The 14376-nt window shown below is 42.7% G+C and overlaps 1 long non-coding RNA gene across 1 annotated transcript in view; it reads right to left on the bottom strand.

Moving 5' to 3' along the window:
* Nucleotides 1-640: 640 nt before the first annotated feature.
* LOC311520384 overlaps nucleotides 641-14376 on the bottom strand; it is a 102721-nt gene continuing 88985 nt past the window's right edge. The window contains exon 3 of the long non-coding RNA XR_014711572.1: nucleotides 641-904. This is a non-coding gene — a long non-coding RNA (uncharacterized lncRNA). The remainder of the gene's footprint in view (nucleotides 905-14376) is intronic.

The raw sequence follows: 14376 nt of genomic DNA, 5'->3' as shown, positions 1-14376 counted from the left end.
TCAGTTGCAAATGGGGGCCAGTGGGGAAAGAGGTATCAGTAGCCTCTTAGGAAGAGTAAGTTGACATGACCCTTTGCCCTGTAGAGCCATACCATGAGGAGGAAAGTGCTACTAATGTCTACCCTCATATTCTGAGAGAGAAGAGCCTGATGACATAAGCCAGTTTTTCACCCTGAGAAATGTTATAGAATGAAAGCCTAATGACATAAGCCAGCTGCCTAGTGGTTTTTTACCCTAAGAAATGTTATAGAATGAAAGCCTGGTGCCTGTAGCCCTGGAGTAGCTGGCAGCTGCGCTTTCATGGAGTTGTGTGCAACCCCAATGGTAGCGGCACTAGCAGGTGCAATTTTAATTAAAGTGAAATTATGCTAACATTCCTTAATAATGATTAAACAGGGCATGGTGTGACTGAGGAGGAGGAAGTCACTTTCATGTTTATACATGATTATGGTAAAAGGTTCATTTGTTGGGTTAAAAGACTAAGTTTCGTACTTTACATGTAACTAGATTCTTTATATTATATTGCCAAGTGCACTATTTACTGCTAATGAGCTTGTGAAGGATGAGAAGTTTGTTCTTGCTTTCACAGTAGTGGATTTTAAAGAAATTTCTCGTTCAAACAAAGAGGAAAATGCTCTAGGCTCCAGCACATCACTCTGATTGATCGGTCCTTCAGCCCTCATATAGATTGTGCGGAACATAACACATCTTCCAACACAACATGCCAGGACGGAAACAGTGAAATCACTTAACATTTTGGACAGATTACATCAGCACTTAAATTAAGTCACATTCAGGTCACCCAGCTCCTCTCCAGCTTGTTTCCTTTTGTTGCTGTTGCTGTTTTAGGTGTCATGGGGTATCAACACTGATTGTGATTCTTGCTTTACTTCAGCTGCTGGTGCTGTTGGAGACAAGACAAGAAGGAACAAAACATCAGAAGGATAGGATGGCTGACTGAGTAGCCATATGCAGCCTGACACAGCTACCTTTTGTTCTCAGCATGTAGACCAAATGATCGATATGTAATTTATTTTAACAAAAAGTTGAAAATCATATATTGAAGGAGGTAATCCTGGATGAATTCGAATGATTTTCCAGTCAACAAACTCATCCCTGCCAAAGTCACATGGAAAGGAAATGTTATTTAAGAGTTGTCTGTAGCAGGTGTGATGTTGCAAAGGATGTTACAGCAAGAGATAGAACACTGCACGAGGTGTTAGAGAGAAGTGAGAATCTGTAGGGGGTTAGTGAACTCATTCCAATTTCCACACAATTTCTACACAATTATATTGACATTAGGGAAGAAAACTACATAAAGAATCCAGAGACTTCACTGTATTTAAATCACAAATTTACTGAAGCATATCATCAGACTGTCTTTTACTAAGAGGTGCAATTTGGGAACATAGAGGATGTCGGTGGCAAAGATTCTGTTTTCCTCCTGAGCTAACGGATGAAGCATTGTTTATTGGAACATAATTGGAAGTTAATAACTGATAAACCTTTGCAGCCTCTTCTGGTTTGTCCTGTTATTGAAAGGTACAGCAAATGAATTTGGCATAGCAATAACTTGCACCAAGGGTGTGCCAAAAGTCTGCAAAGGTCTTCAAACCCCTACAAAGGGCACCAATATCTTAGTATTTTGGGCTATTGTTATGAGACAACAGCTCCTTGATTATAAATTTCATTTTCCCAAAATAATGTTGTTGCAGGGTGACTGGCCCCTTTAAGAGGAAGCGGGGGGTCCAGTGCAATTGTGACCAATTACCTTTTTCCGTTTTTTCTGATTATCTGCTGCCCAGTTGGACTTAAGGTAAGGCACCTGTCCCTTATAAAGACGGAGACAGCAGTGGATTGAAGCTGCAGAGTTAGAAGGGCTGCTGCAAGCTACAGAAGAATCTCAGATTTCCGGGACCAAAAGACTCCGGCCAGGCAGGGCTAGGAGTGGCCTGTGAAAAGCAAGGGAAGACTCCATGCAGGAGGGGAGAGAAGGATTATCTTCTGCGAGAAGCCCCCACACTGAGTATTGTGAATTGTATGTAAATGAATAAGATGCAGAAGGGAATTGTTTTAAGGACTCTGGACTGGTGAAGATTATTTAAAAAACCCTGAAAGGGTCAAGGGAGGGGGAGACAGATTGTGGCAGGGTGCTGCAGAGCTACCTCTGGCCAGCAGGGGGTGCTACTGGGCAGGTGTGCCCTTTTACAAGTGTCTTAAAAGCCACTTTTAGTTCTGTGAGGGGTAGAAGCGCATGCATTGTGCCTATAAGGACCAGATGCCCAAGAGTTCTGAAGGAACTCAAATGTGAAATTGCAGAACTACTAACTGATGTAACCTATAATTTAAATCAGCTTCTGTACCAAATGAGTGGAGGATAGCTAATGTGACGCCAATTTTGAATAAGGGCTCCAGAGGTGATCCTAGCAATTACAGGCTAGTAAGCTTGACTTCAGTACTGGGCAAAGTGGTTGAAACTATGGTAAAGAACAAAATTGTCAGACACATAGATGAACATAATTTGTTGGGGAAGAGTCAACATATTTTTTGTAAAGGGAAATCATGCCTCATCAATCTGCTAGAATTCTTTGGGGGGGTCAACAAGCATGTGGACAAGGGGAATCCAATGAATACAGTGTACTTAGATTGTTAATTATTAGATTTTCAGAAAGCCTTTGACAAGGTCCCTCACCAAAGGCTCTTAAGCAAAGTAAGCTGTCATGGGATAAGAGGAAAGGTCCTCTCATGGATTGGTAACTGGTTAAAGGATAGGAAACAAAGGATACAAATAAATGGTCAGTTTTCAGAATGGAGAGAGGTAAATAGTGGTGTTCCTTAGGGGACCAGTCCTATTCAACACATTCATAAATGATCTGGGAAAAGGGTTAAACAATGAGGTGGCAAAATTTTCAGATGATACAAAACTATTCAAGATAGTTAAGTCCCAGGCAGAAAACGAAGTGCTACAAAAGGATCTCTTAAAACAGGGTGACTGGGCAACAAAATGGCAGATGAAATTCAATGTTGATAAATGCAAAGTAATGCACATTGGAAAACATAATCCCAACTATACATATAAAATGATGGAGTCTAAATTAGCTGTTACCATTCAAGAAAGTCATTGTGTGGAGTCATTGTGGATAGTTCTCTGAAAACATCCATTCAATGTGCAGCGGCAGTCAAAAAGGTGAACAGAATGTTGGGAAACATTAAGAAAGGGATGGATAATAAGACAGAAAATATCATATTGCCTCTATATAAATCCATGGTACGCCCACATCTTGAATACTGCATTCCGATGTGGTCACCCCATCTCAAAAAAGATATATTGGAATTGGAAAAAGTTCAGAAAAAGGCAACAAAAATTATTAGGGGTATGGAACGACTTCCATATGAGGAGCGATTAATAAGACTGGGACTTTTCAGCTTGGAAAAGAGATGACTAAGGGGGGATATGATTGAGGTCAATAAAATCATGACTGGTATGGAGAAAGTAAATAAGGAAGTGTTATTTACTCCTCATAACACAAGAACTAGAGGTCATCAAATGAAATTAACTGGCAGCAGGATTAAAACAAACAAAAGGAAGTATTTCTTCACACAATGCACAGTCAGCCTGTGGAACTCTTTGCCAGACGATGTTGTGAAGGCCAAGACTATAACAGGGTTCAAAAAAGAACTAGATAAATTCATGGAGGATAGGTCCATCAATGGCTATTAGCCAGGATGGGCACGGATAGTGTTCCTAGCCTCTGTTTTCCAGGAGCTGGGAATGGGCAACAGGACATGCATCACTTGATGATTACCTGTTCTGTTCATTCCCTCTGGGACACCTGACATTAGCCACTGTCAGAGGACAGGATACTGGGCTAGATGGACCTTTGGTCTGACCCAGTCTGGCCGCTCTTTTGTTTTTTCCACTAGGGAAAGTGCTTTGTAATGAACTAATGGAAAGATTAAATAAAGAACAGCAACAGCTTTTCCTCATATCTAACCTACATCTCCCTTGATGGAGCTTACATACTTTCATCCAAGGAGCTCAAAGCATTGAAGAGACGTCAATGAACGGAGCATCAAAATGCTCTTGTGTGGCAAGGAATAATTACCACCCCAGTTTTAAATAAGGGGAAATAGAAACATAGGGAGGTCATACGACTTAGCCAGAGTCACACAGCAGGTCTGCGAGAGAGAAGAAAACAGAATCCCGCTCTCTTAGTCCCAGGCTTCCCACCAGGTCCCATTCAGAATTTTCATAAAACTCTTAAAGTAAGAGCACCAATCATCCGTTGCACATCACTGCCCCCAGAGATACCTAGATTGCAATGCACTTACCCCTCTGAGCACTGAGGTATCTGGTATAAAGATAGGTTGATTTATTTTTATAGGTATTTGAACAGGTGGACATCTCCCCTTAGAGGAATATTAGTCAGACAGGGGCTAGGAAGAGCCTGGCAACGGAATCATTTTTCATGAGAAAAAACATGTAACGGAGGCCCTTGGTAAGTGTTTTGGCCTCATACACACACATTCTCTCTCTCTGCCCCCAGCTGGCCATCCTTACTTTGTTATTCCAATGAAACTATAAGGAAAGCCATATGGGGAAACTATTGACAATTATATGGCACTTAATGTGACCACACAAGTGTTTCATTCTCTGCAATGAAACAATCACATTTTATTTAATGTGAATATAGTGGTGCCTTTGGGTTCATTTTTAACTGCTTCACTGCAGGCTAACTTACAGGTAAATTAAGACATGCTAAATCTCTCCTTTCGGGCTCCTAAGTGTACCAGGTACGTCCTGGTGTCTCACTAGGATTTCCAGTGAAACAGCAAATAAACATGGCAGCAGCACAGAAGCTGGAGCAGAGAGGCCACTAGAAAAGCAATGGAGTAACATACAGTAGATATGTTTAAGCAATAAATCCCTCCTTGCTATTTGCTAGACTCTGACCTTTCACAAACTTTGCACTTGCTGCCTTGCTGGGTCACTAGGTTATCTCTGCAGCAAGTTAGAGGGGAAGCAACTGTCCCAGCTGGAAATATACGGCTACATTATGGCCAAGCAGGGGTCCCAGGAGGAACAGCAGAGAATTCCTGCCTCCCTAGTACCTGCTGGGACAGGGGTGCATATTTTGTCAGCTATGAGCAGGCTGATCCTCCTCTGCAGATCACAACACTGCCCTGGCATGATATGCCCCCCCCCCTTCTCTACACCCTGTTTTGCCCACCTGGCTCCCCACAGGTCAGGAGCACTACACTCCCCTTTATGCAGGGGCTGCACTGCTGTTGTAAGCTGCCCTTTGGCACCTGAGAGGTGTGTGTAGGGGGAAGGGTTGGAGTGTAAGGGTTCTTGTGCTTCCCCCCCACCTGGTCAAACAAGATCAGTATGCACTCTGCCCTATTAGTGTGCTTGCATCTTTGCATGTTCAACTTAATGACATAATATTTCTGGACAACACCAACAACCCAGAGCCGTGACACTTGTAAACGCATCAAGCTTGGTGCGAGGTACACATCTGTGCTGATCAAACTTCCTCCTAATGTTTGTAAACTAAGCCCAGGCAGTAAGAGGTCAGCCAGGTTTCAGCCTGGTCCCATGGATCTGATTTACAGCTATCTGCACTAATGGAGACAATTGCTAGAGAAAGTCGGAATAATTTCCTAATCAGTGTATTAAGCTTGTGTCTCTGTTTCCTATTAAAGAGAGACAAATTAGTAGGTTACTACAATGCCCAGGAATAAACAACACCAGAATTAATGGAATAACATGATTAGCAGAGATCTGTAAACAGGATGCATCCCAAAATATATTCTGCCAGGGGCTTCATTAGTTAAATGTGAATTATTTCATGAGAATGGTGCATCTGCTGTGGCAGTTACATAATCACATGCACAAGGAATTATATATTCAGGGCCCAAGTGTGCAACCCTTATTCATATTCACTCCCAGGGCAGAGGGCTAGTATAAGGGCCTCTGCATCACTTAAGATCTGCATAGGGGCTGTACAGGGGGTCAGCTGCCTGAGCAGCCATGCAGCGGTCCCTCACACCATAGAGCTGGTCTCCACACCAGCCTTCATGGGACTAGTAGAAAAGGTTAGTTTGGGTGTGGGCACAAGGTGGGACAACAGCAGGTCTGGCAAGATTGCATTTGCATCTAGGCATGTTCAGTGACCCCCATGCCCACACAAGTACTGGGGGCGCTGTGGACCAGCCCTGCATCCTGACGCCACATTGTAGAGTGTGGATGTTACCTCCCCAGTCTGCCCTCCAGCTTAAATGCTCTGGCTTTATGCAGATGACATAAGTTTCACTCAAGGATGAGCACTTCCTCACACAAGTAGTCTGATTGAAGTCAAGGGAACTATTTGCATTTATGCAAAAAGGAGTGCACAATAGGGTCACGTATCTCTGTGATATTGTATGTTTGTACATCCTGGCTGTGCTACTCAACGTATACATACAAAGCAGAAGTAGCTAGAAGGTAGCCCACAGGCTAGCAGACAGAATCTGACAAGATGGCCCTGGCAGCTGCTGCATCCCTCATCTTGAATATGGAGCTGCAGCTGACAGACTAAAAGTCTTAGCTTGATATTATCCATCTTGATTCAACTGGTTTCTACTCATAGGAGGTCATGAGACCCAGAGAGCTCAGATGTGGCAGTTGCAACATACAAAGATTACACAGACATGATTTCCATAAAAGTTGAAGCTGGCCAGGACAATTAGTCCGGGTGGCTTCAGGCCAAGACTCAGTCAGCTTGACCAGGATCCCTGTGAAGTATGAGTGCTTCTGTACATCACCAAAATTCCATAATTAACCACCTTATGCTGGGATTCACACACTCAAAAGAAACTGTCTTTGGACTGGGATACATCAAGCACCAGATGTCCAGTGCCAAGAGAACTACTCACCACAACCCAGGTCTTCCCTAGACTGACTGAGTGCTGTGGACTGGTAAGATCAGGGGACTGGGTATAAGGAACCCTGGCTTCTATTCCCACTTTGCTCCTGTGACCAAGGCAAGTTACATTTCTGTTCCCCAACCCCACTATCTGTAAAAGAGGTATAATCATTAATGATGTTAGTAATATCTCCATCACCATAGACCACTCCACCCGCCTGCCTCTCCACAGTTCCTTGTACTGCAGGGTCATCATTTCTTCTGTCCACACATCCAACCTGTTGCTAAATATTTTACAATAGCTATAAACCCATCCTTTCCCCTCTAGACCCACCACTAAGGCCCTTGTCAATGCCCCAGTCCTCTCACTTTGATTACTGCAGCCTTCTACCCTCTGGCCTTCCCCCGTTCCCTCTCCTACCACTCTATGTGATTCTCCCACTTTGACTCCCTGTGCTGGAATTCTTTCACCTTTGCTTATAGGCTTGAATAGTGTTCACAGCCTCTCCATGCCAGCTGCACAGAAAAATAGGACCTGTAGATCCACGTACACGTGGATCTGTGGCCCCACCCCCAGTGCACCACAGACCCTTCCAGGCCTGCCCCCAAAGTGGCCTTCCATGCCAGACTACACCAGGCCATGCAGAGACTACTTCCATGGTGATCAGGGGGAATGGGGAGGGGTCAGGCATTCCAATGCAGCCACCCATTTGCTCCTATGCGGGCCTTCATTGGAGCAAAGGGCTTGGCAAGGAAGAGACAGAGAATATGTGGGCAACTGGGCTCTTCCAAGCACTTTGGAGTAACGTAGTCATCAAGGAAGGGAACAGAATTTTCCAAAGGAGAAAAAACAAGCAAAACATATTACAACCAAATGAAAACAAAAGTACAACTTTGTGTCTTTTAAAATAATTAGTAGTTTGATACCTTGGAGCATCCATCCTCATTAGCATTTCCTTGCTCATATATATTACGTTCATCAATGACATGAGATGTATATCCTATGGAAGAGTGCTAAATAGCTTAACTGGGATAAAGGTTGTATACAAATGTATTATGATTCTGTACAAGTTACTCTAAAACCTTGAAGGAACAAATAGAGAGAATGACTTTTGTATGTTTTGAACCATCCTATAGAATTCTGTGACAGGGAATACAGTTCTTTATGACATTTTACAGAATAATTTTAAACATTTCTATGCCATTTTCTCTAAGGGCAGGATGTGCTACGGGTTGTCCTTTTAAATAATATCTTTATACTAAATACATTTTTGGGGTGGAAGTGGATCATTGTCTGAGAATTCTGGTTCTGTTGGGCGTATTCAGACATGCAAGGCCACATTGTCTAATGCCAGTGCTTACATTGCACCTGCAACAAATGCACATGTATCCATTACACAAGCAAAACCTATGTTTAGGCACACAAATAGTTATCTATGTATTTTGGGGGTAGTTGTATACACTATTATCCTATACGCATGTGTAAGTGTGAGGCTTTCACACACATTGGTAGCCACCATTTAGAAACTGTAGCATTTGAAAATTTGGTCGACATTGTCTATGAAATATTAAAGTGAAGAGCACAGCTCAGTGGGGATTAGAAAGCACAGTTATCTGCATTCCATTTGTGCACTGGGCAGACATTTCTCTTTCATCTAACAATACGCTGCTTGATTCCACAGAGTGCCAAAATATCCACAGCACAGTTAAAGAGCAGATCCTGACAGCACAATGCAGACTTTTTCCACACACTATATAGGTCAAATTACCTTCTTACCTTCAGGTATTTTGGTGCTACCCACAAGTGTGTCACGTAATCCCGGCCCAGAATTTTTAGCAGATACAAAGGCAACACTCTCTGTCAGCGTATTGAATAAAAGTCTGTAAAAACAGGCAAGTAATGAGGTGCATGCTCATTCTTGCTGTGAAAAAAAAAATTAGATTCTTGCCTTGAGTTCTAAAGAATGATTTAAAAGTAGTGCGCATTGTACAGTCCATCAATGGCAAGTCTGACTAATAGCTGGCCAAGTATTAGGACTCTGCCCACAGATGGGGAAAGGATGCTAGCAGACAGAGTCATGTGACGTAATGTGATGACAATGTTACCCCAGAATGTGACATTCTTGTATGTACCCCAGATAGATTTTCATAGAATATCAGGGTTGGAAGGGACCTCAGGTCATCTTGTCCAACCCCCTGCTCAAAGCAGGACCAATCCCCAATTTTTGCCCTAGACCCCTAAATGGCCCCCTCACGGTTTGAACTCACAACGCTGGGTTTAACAGGCCAATGCTCAAACCACTAAGATAGACAGGGTGACCATATTTCCCAAAGGGAAAATGGGACACCATGTGGGGCTCACCCAAACTCCCCCACACCCCTGCGGATGACCTGAGGCGCTTACACACACATGCAGGACTGACCTAAGGCCCCTTCCTCTCCCCCATGCACATGCAGGGCTGACCCAAGCGCTCACCTGAGTCCCACCCCTACCCCCCCCCACACACGCCCGCGCTCCCTCCCCCATCTGGAGCTGGCCAGAGCCACTCACCTGAGCCCCCTCCCGTGCACGGGGCTGGCCTTAGGAAGCCCCCCATCCAGTGTGCGGGGCTGGTCCAAGCCCCCTCACATCACTGACACTGCTACTTACTCCTCCACAAACATTCCTCCGCACCCCATTTAGGGAGCATGCCCCACTTTTTGGCAAAACTGGGCATTTATCCTATTTGCTCTCGCCAACTGATGGTTAGTCAGCAACAACAAACAGCACAAATGCCCAGTTTTTCCAAAAAATCATCAGGACGCCCAGGACAGGGCTTAAAAGAGGGACTGTCCGGGCCAAAATGGGACGTATGATTAATCACACCAGAATCTGGCAGTACTGCAGTCAGCAATTTTGTATGTTCAACCACTGCCTGCTGAAAACCAAACATCACATAGCTAGGACAATTTTAGGCCTTGAGAGGCAAGGCCAAATAACTGCATGTTTGCAGTTTTGCTGTCAGAATGGGAGGATGGGATAAGAAGGGAATGTATTGTGAGAACAGAAGAAATGTTTGGACGGCTGATCTTGGTCTTGAATGCCTCTGACACCTCTGATATGAGAGTTTTACTGTTGTTATGACTAGAAATATTGTGATAAGATATGAGTAGTTTTGCTGAAATTAGGAGAATTGGTGACCCATTAGGGGTTACAATGATGACCCACTAGGAATCACTACAAGTTATGTGCTTTGTTTGAAGTTAGCCATATAAGATTAGGCAAAAGAATTTGCTTTGGAGCAATCTGAGGGAGCTTTCTTTGGGCAAGGATCTGATAACTAAGTTCCCCAGCGGTTAGATAGAAAGTGGGGGCCCCTGAAGCCTGGCCGCTGAACCTTAAGACCATTCTTAACTTTAGGTAAATATAAATGTTTTTAAATGCTTTAAACCTACTGCGACAGCATGTGTGCGTGTGTGTGCACGCTGAAGATCCAATTAAAAAGTAGTGAGGTGAAAGCATTCTGGTTTGTATCAATCAATTATATATCAGACAGATGAACTGTGCCTCCATTGACTTATTCCTGATACTGCCTGGAGAGAAACAGCTAAGTTACCACAGCTTTGGGTTCTGAAAACCCTGGGTAACATCAAAACCAGGAAGTTAGGGAATTTATTTTGCTTTGTCTTTATGGATCAAATTTCTAGAAACTGTTTTTAACTAGTACAGATCATTGTGCATACAAATAATCTGAATGTGGAACATTACACCCACAATTCGTATCTGAAAAAGATAAAGAGGAAAATTCAGCCCTGCCGCAAGTGGATGTAACTATAGAATTATGGCGGTTTATATCAGATATGAATTTGGCCCCCACTACATGCTTAATTCTCAGTAGCATTATGAAGAATTCCATGTGTGCATCAAAGCAGGGGCAGCCTTCAAACACAAGCAATGCAAGTGACTACTTGGGGCCAGCCCCTTGCAGATGTCTATGCTTATGGGTCAGCCACATTACTTATCACTTCAGAACTGGGACTGCAGGAGCAGACAGTTCATCGCCTAATTAGAGCTGACAGACCAAACTGAAAAGCTATCTGGTTCAATTCATACTGAAACCATTGTTTCACCTCCAAAATTTCTTCTCAAATGGAAAAAAAAATCATTTCAAATTGACCTATTCAAAAGAAGTTTTTTGTTTTGTTTTTAAATGTTTCAGTCAACTCAAAAATATATTGTTTGGTTGGTTTTCATTTTGATTTGGCTGATTTGGGGTGTTTAGCACCCTTTTATGTGTTTGGCCAAAATTTGAATTCAACGTGCAGAAATCAAAACAAAATATTTTGAAACAAAATAGTTGAAATGAAACATTTCATAACAAAATATTTGCACTTTCTTTAAGTCCCCCCACCACAGATTTTTCTACTACTTTTTTTCCTAAAACTATTAATCAAATTTGACGCAAATTCACAAATAGTTTCAGAGTCCCAAAAATGCATTTTTGATTAAAAAATCTGGTGAAAAAATTTCTTCATCAAGTTCTACATTTGATCTCCCACTCTGGAAGACAGACCAAAGTCAGAGACAAACTTTGCCCACCATCAGGCTGGGTCCCAATTCTTGCTCACATAGGCACCGACTCCGTGGATGCTCCGGGGCTGGGAAAAAACACCTCATGGATCAGCTCCTTCCCCTAACTCCCAGTGCCTCCCACCCGCTGTGATCAGCTGTTCAGCGGCATTCAGGAGGCGCTGGGGGAGAGGAGGAGGAGTGAGGACAGGAAGAGGCAGGGAAGGGGGAAGGAAGGAGCAGGGCAGGGGTGGAGTGGGAGGCGGGGCCTGGGGCAGAGCAGGGGCGTTGAGCATCTGGGGCAGAGCGGGGGCGTTGAGCATCTCCCGGGAACTGGGGAAGTCAGTGCCTATGCTTGCTCGGCACCCCACAAATTCTCAAGGCGCTCCTGCACTGAAGGAAGATGAGACAACCATGGATTGCTTTGCGCACAGTGCTTCCCTCTTACTAAGGGCAACATGGAAGTCTTTCTTTTTAGCAAATACCATTCTGTTCCTGTTCCAAGCTGTGCTATGCAAGCTAAACAAAGGTACAAAGGTCTGGCTTGGCCTGCCAAAAGAGGATTTTCACAAAGGATAATACACAGATGGCAATTAAACATCACGGCAGGTTCTGCACCTGGCAAAATTACAGCACTGAAAGTGACTGAATGTGTTGCTTTGTAGCCTGTGCTTTCCCTATTCCATGTTAGTCAGCATAGTCTAGTTGAACTTTAACTAGGGCAGATCACTTGTTCCTAAATATACACAAACCTTCAGTAAAGAAATATACCACTGCTCTGGAAACCTGACAATGTTTTCAAGATAGAAACATTAGTCTGTGGAAGCTTTTTAGCTTCATGGTTTTGGGTATTAAGAGAAGAGCTGCCAAAGGAGATAAAACACTAGTTCAGCAGTTAAGATATTTTAGTTGTAGGCATCTGTTTGGCATAAAATCTGCTGTGAAATATGATTCCATGGCAAGAAGTTGTCTATAATAGATTGCCTGGCTGGAATAACACGGTAGCCTAATGGAGAACATTTAATTCTCTTTCATTAAAGAGGATTCAGAAATGAAAATAGAAAAATATTATACAGGGAAATCAGCCATGAAAAAGAATGTACATTAGCTTTTGAAAATACCATCTGGAAGATGAAGAAAAAAATTTCAACATAGGATTTGTAAGAATGAAATTAACAATAAATGATTACACTAGAACTGTTTTTAATGAGCACTTCACATAGTGTAAAAATCTTGTCTGCATGTTAAACAAACATGGGCCCCAATTCTGCAGATAGATTAATTCAAGCAGACTCCTGCATCCACACAGATCCCTGTTAAACTTAACGGGGATGAGGCTGCAGACTTCTCTTTGCAGGATCAGGGACATGGTTTTCTCTAGCTTTTCAATGCCATGGGCCAGATCCTGATCTCAGTTATAACAGTGTAAATGTGGTGTCAATTCAGTGCAGCTGAGGCCCACTTACACGTGTAAGCAACTTTATGCAGGCGAATAGTCTCACTGAATATAATGAGACTATTTATGAGGGTAGAGTTACCACTGTGCATAAGTATTTGCAGGATCAGTCTGGCTCTTAGAGTGTCCAGCAATTAACCCCATCAATGTATCATCTTCCATCTCATGGACCAGCTTTCACACAATGCATCTTAGAACATAAAGATCATCTGAGTTCTGAGAGAGGAAGCAAAGCAAATGTAAGTTGCTGGTCTGATTCAGGTTGCCTACATACAAAGCAATTCAAAACTGTGGGGGAGAAAATATTCTCCATCCTCTTTAAAGGAGACTCTGAAATGCTACATAAAATAAAATAAAAGTTATCCAGCTGTCACAGGCTTCTTTAAAAATATTTTAAGAAAAACATTTTTTCACCTATGCAGCAGCGGTAAACACTTTAAACATTAAAAACAATTCTATTCATAAAGCATTCGTTATTTCCCTCTCCAACCCAAAAGCAAGATTTCATTGATGCCGGCCAACTCTTATTTTAATCAGCTCGTTCATATTCAAGGAGGAGGCACAGACAGCCAAGATCAGTGTTCTTAGCGTAATGGTAGCAACGCCATTTCGGTCTATCGCTCAGCTTGTTTATGCAACAAAAATAATTACTCTACAATCCTGCCAGTGGTTTGGCAGCTATAGTGTTGGTTTATGGTAATGTGCAGCACGAAAGGCTGAAAAGGAGGGAGTTTAATGCAGAACTGAGTCAGACCAGCATTAGACACGTTAAGGTGGAATTGATTTTCCTCATATTTGAGTTATTAGATTTTATATAGGAATAAGGCAATCTGCTGTGAGCACTGAACTGGAGACACACAAAGTTGAACAAGAAAGACCTTCACACAGCCATAAGTACTCTGAGAAACAAGCAGGATTCCTGCCCTCCAACCCTTTGTCACCTCACAATGCAAATAGATTAAGGCAAAAAATCAACATCTACCTACATGCACATGCCCACTAGTGATTGTTGGGTTCCTAGGCCTTAGGAGAATACAAACCATAAAATAATAATAAATAATAGATCAGGCAGACATCTTAGTTTAGAGAGGTGACAATAAATAATAGGTGATCTATGACAGAGAGGCATATGCTACTATAAAGTAAGATAGAAACGGTCAGTGAGGTGCTCCCATTTACTGTCTCTCCTAGTATAAGAACAAGGTTACACGTGATGACATTAGATAGCAATACTTCTAAAACTAATAAAAAATACTTTAAACAAAGCATAACTGAACTAGAGAGATTCATTACAACACATTATAGAATCACAGAATCATAGGACTGGAAGGGACCTTGAGAGGTCATCTAGTCCAGTCTCCTGCACTCATGGCAGGACTAAGTACTATCGAGACCATCTCTGACAGGTGTTTGTCTAACCTGCTCTTAAAATCTCCAATGATGGAGATTCCACAACCTCCCTA

Source organism: Lepidochelys olivacea (assembly GCF_965140295.1).
Source record: "Lepidochelys olivacea isolate rLepOli2 genome assembly, chromosome: 5".
In the NCBI taxonomy this organism is placed as follows: domain Eukaryota; kingdom Metazoa; phylum Chordata; order Testudines; family Cheloniidae; genus Lepidochelys; species Lepidochelys olivacea.
Note: the sequence above shows the minus strand (reverse complement) of the source record. Positions and strands in the feature narration are given on the sequence as shown.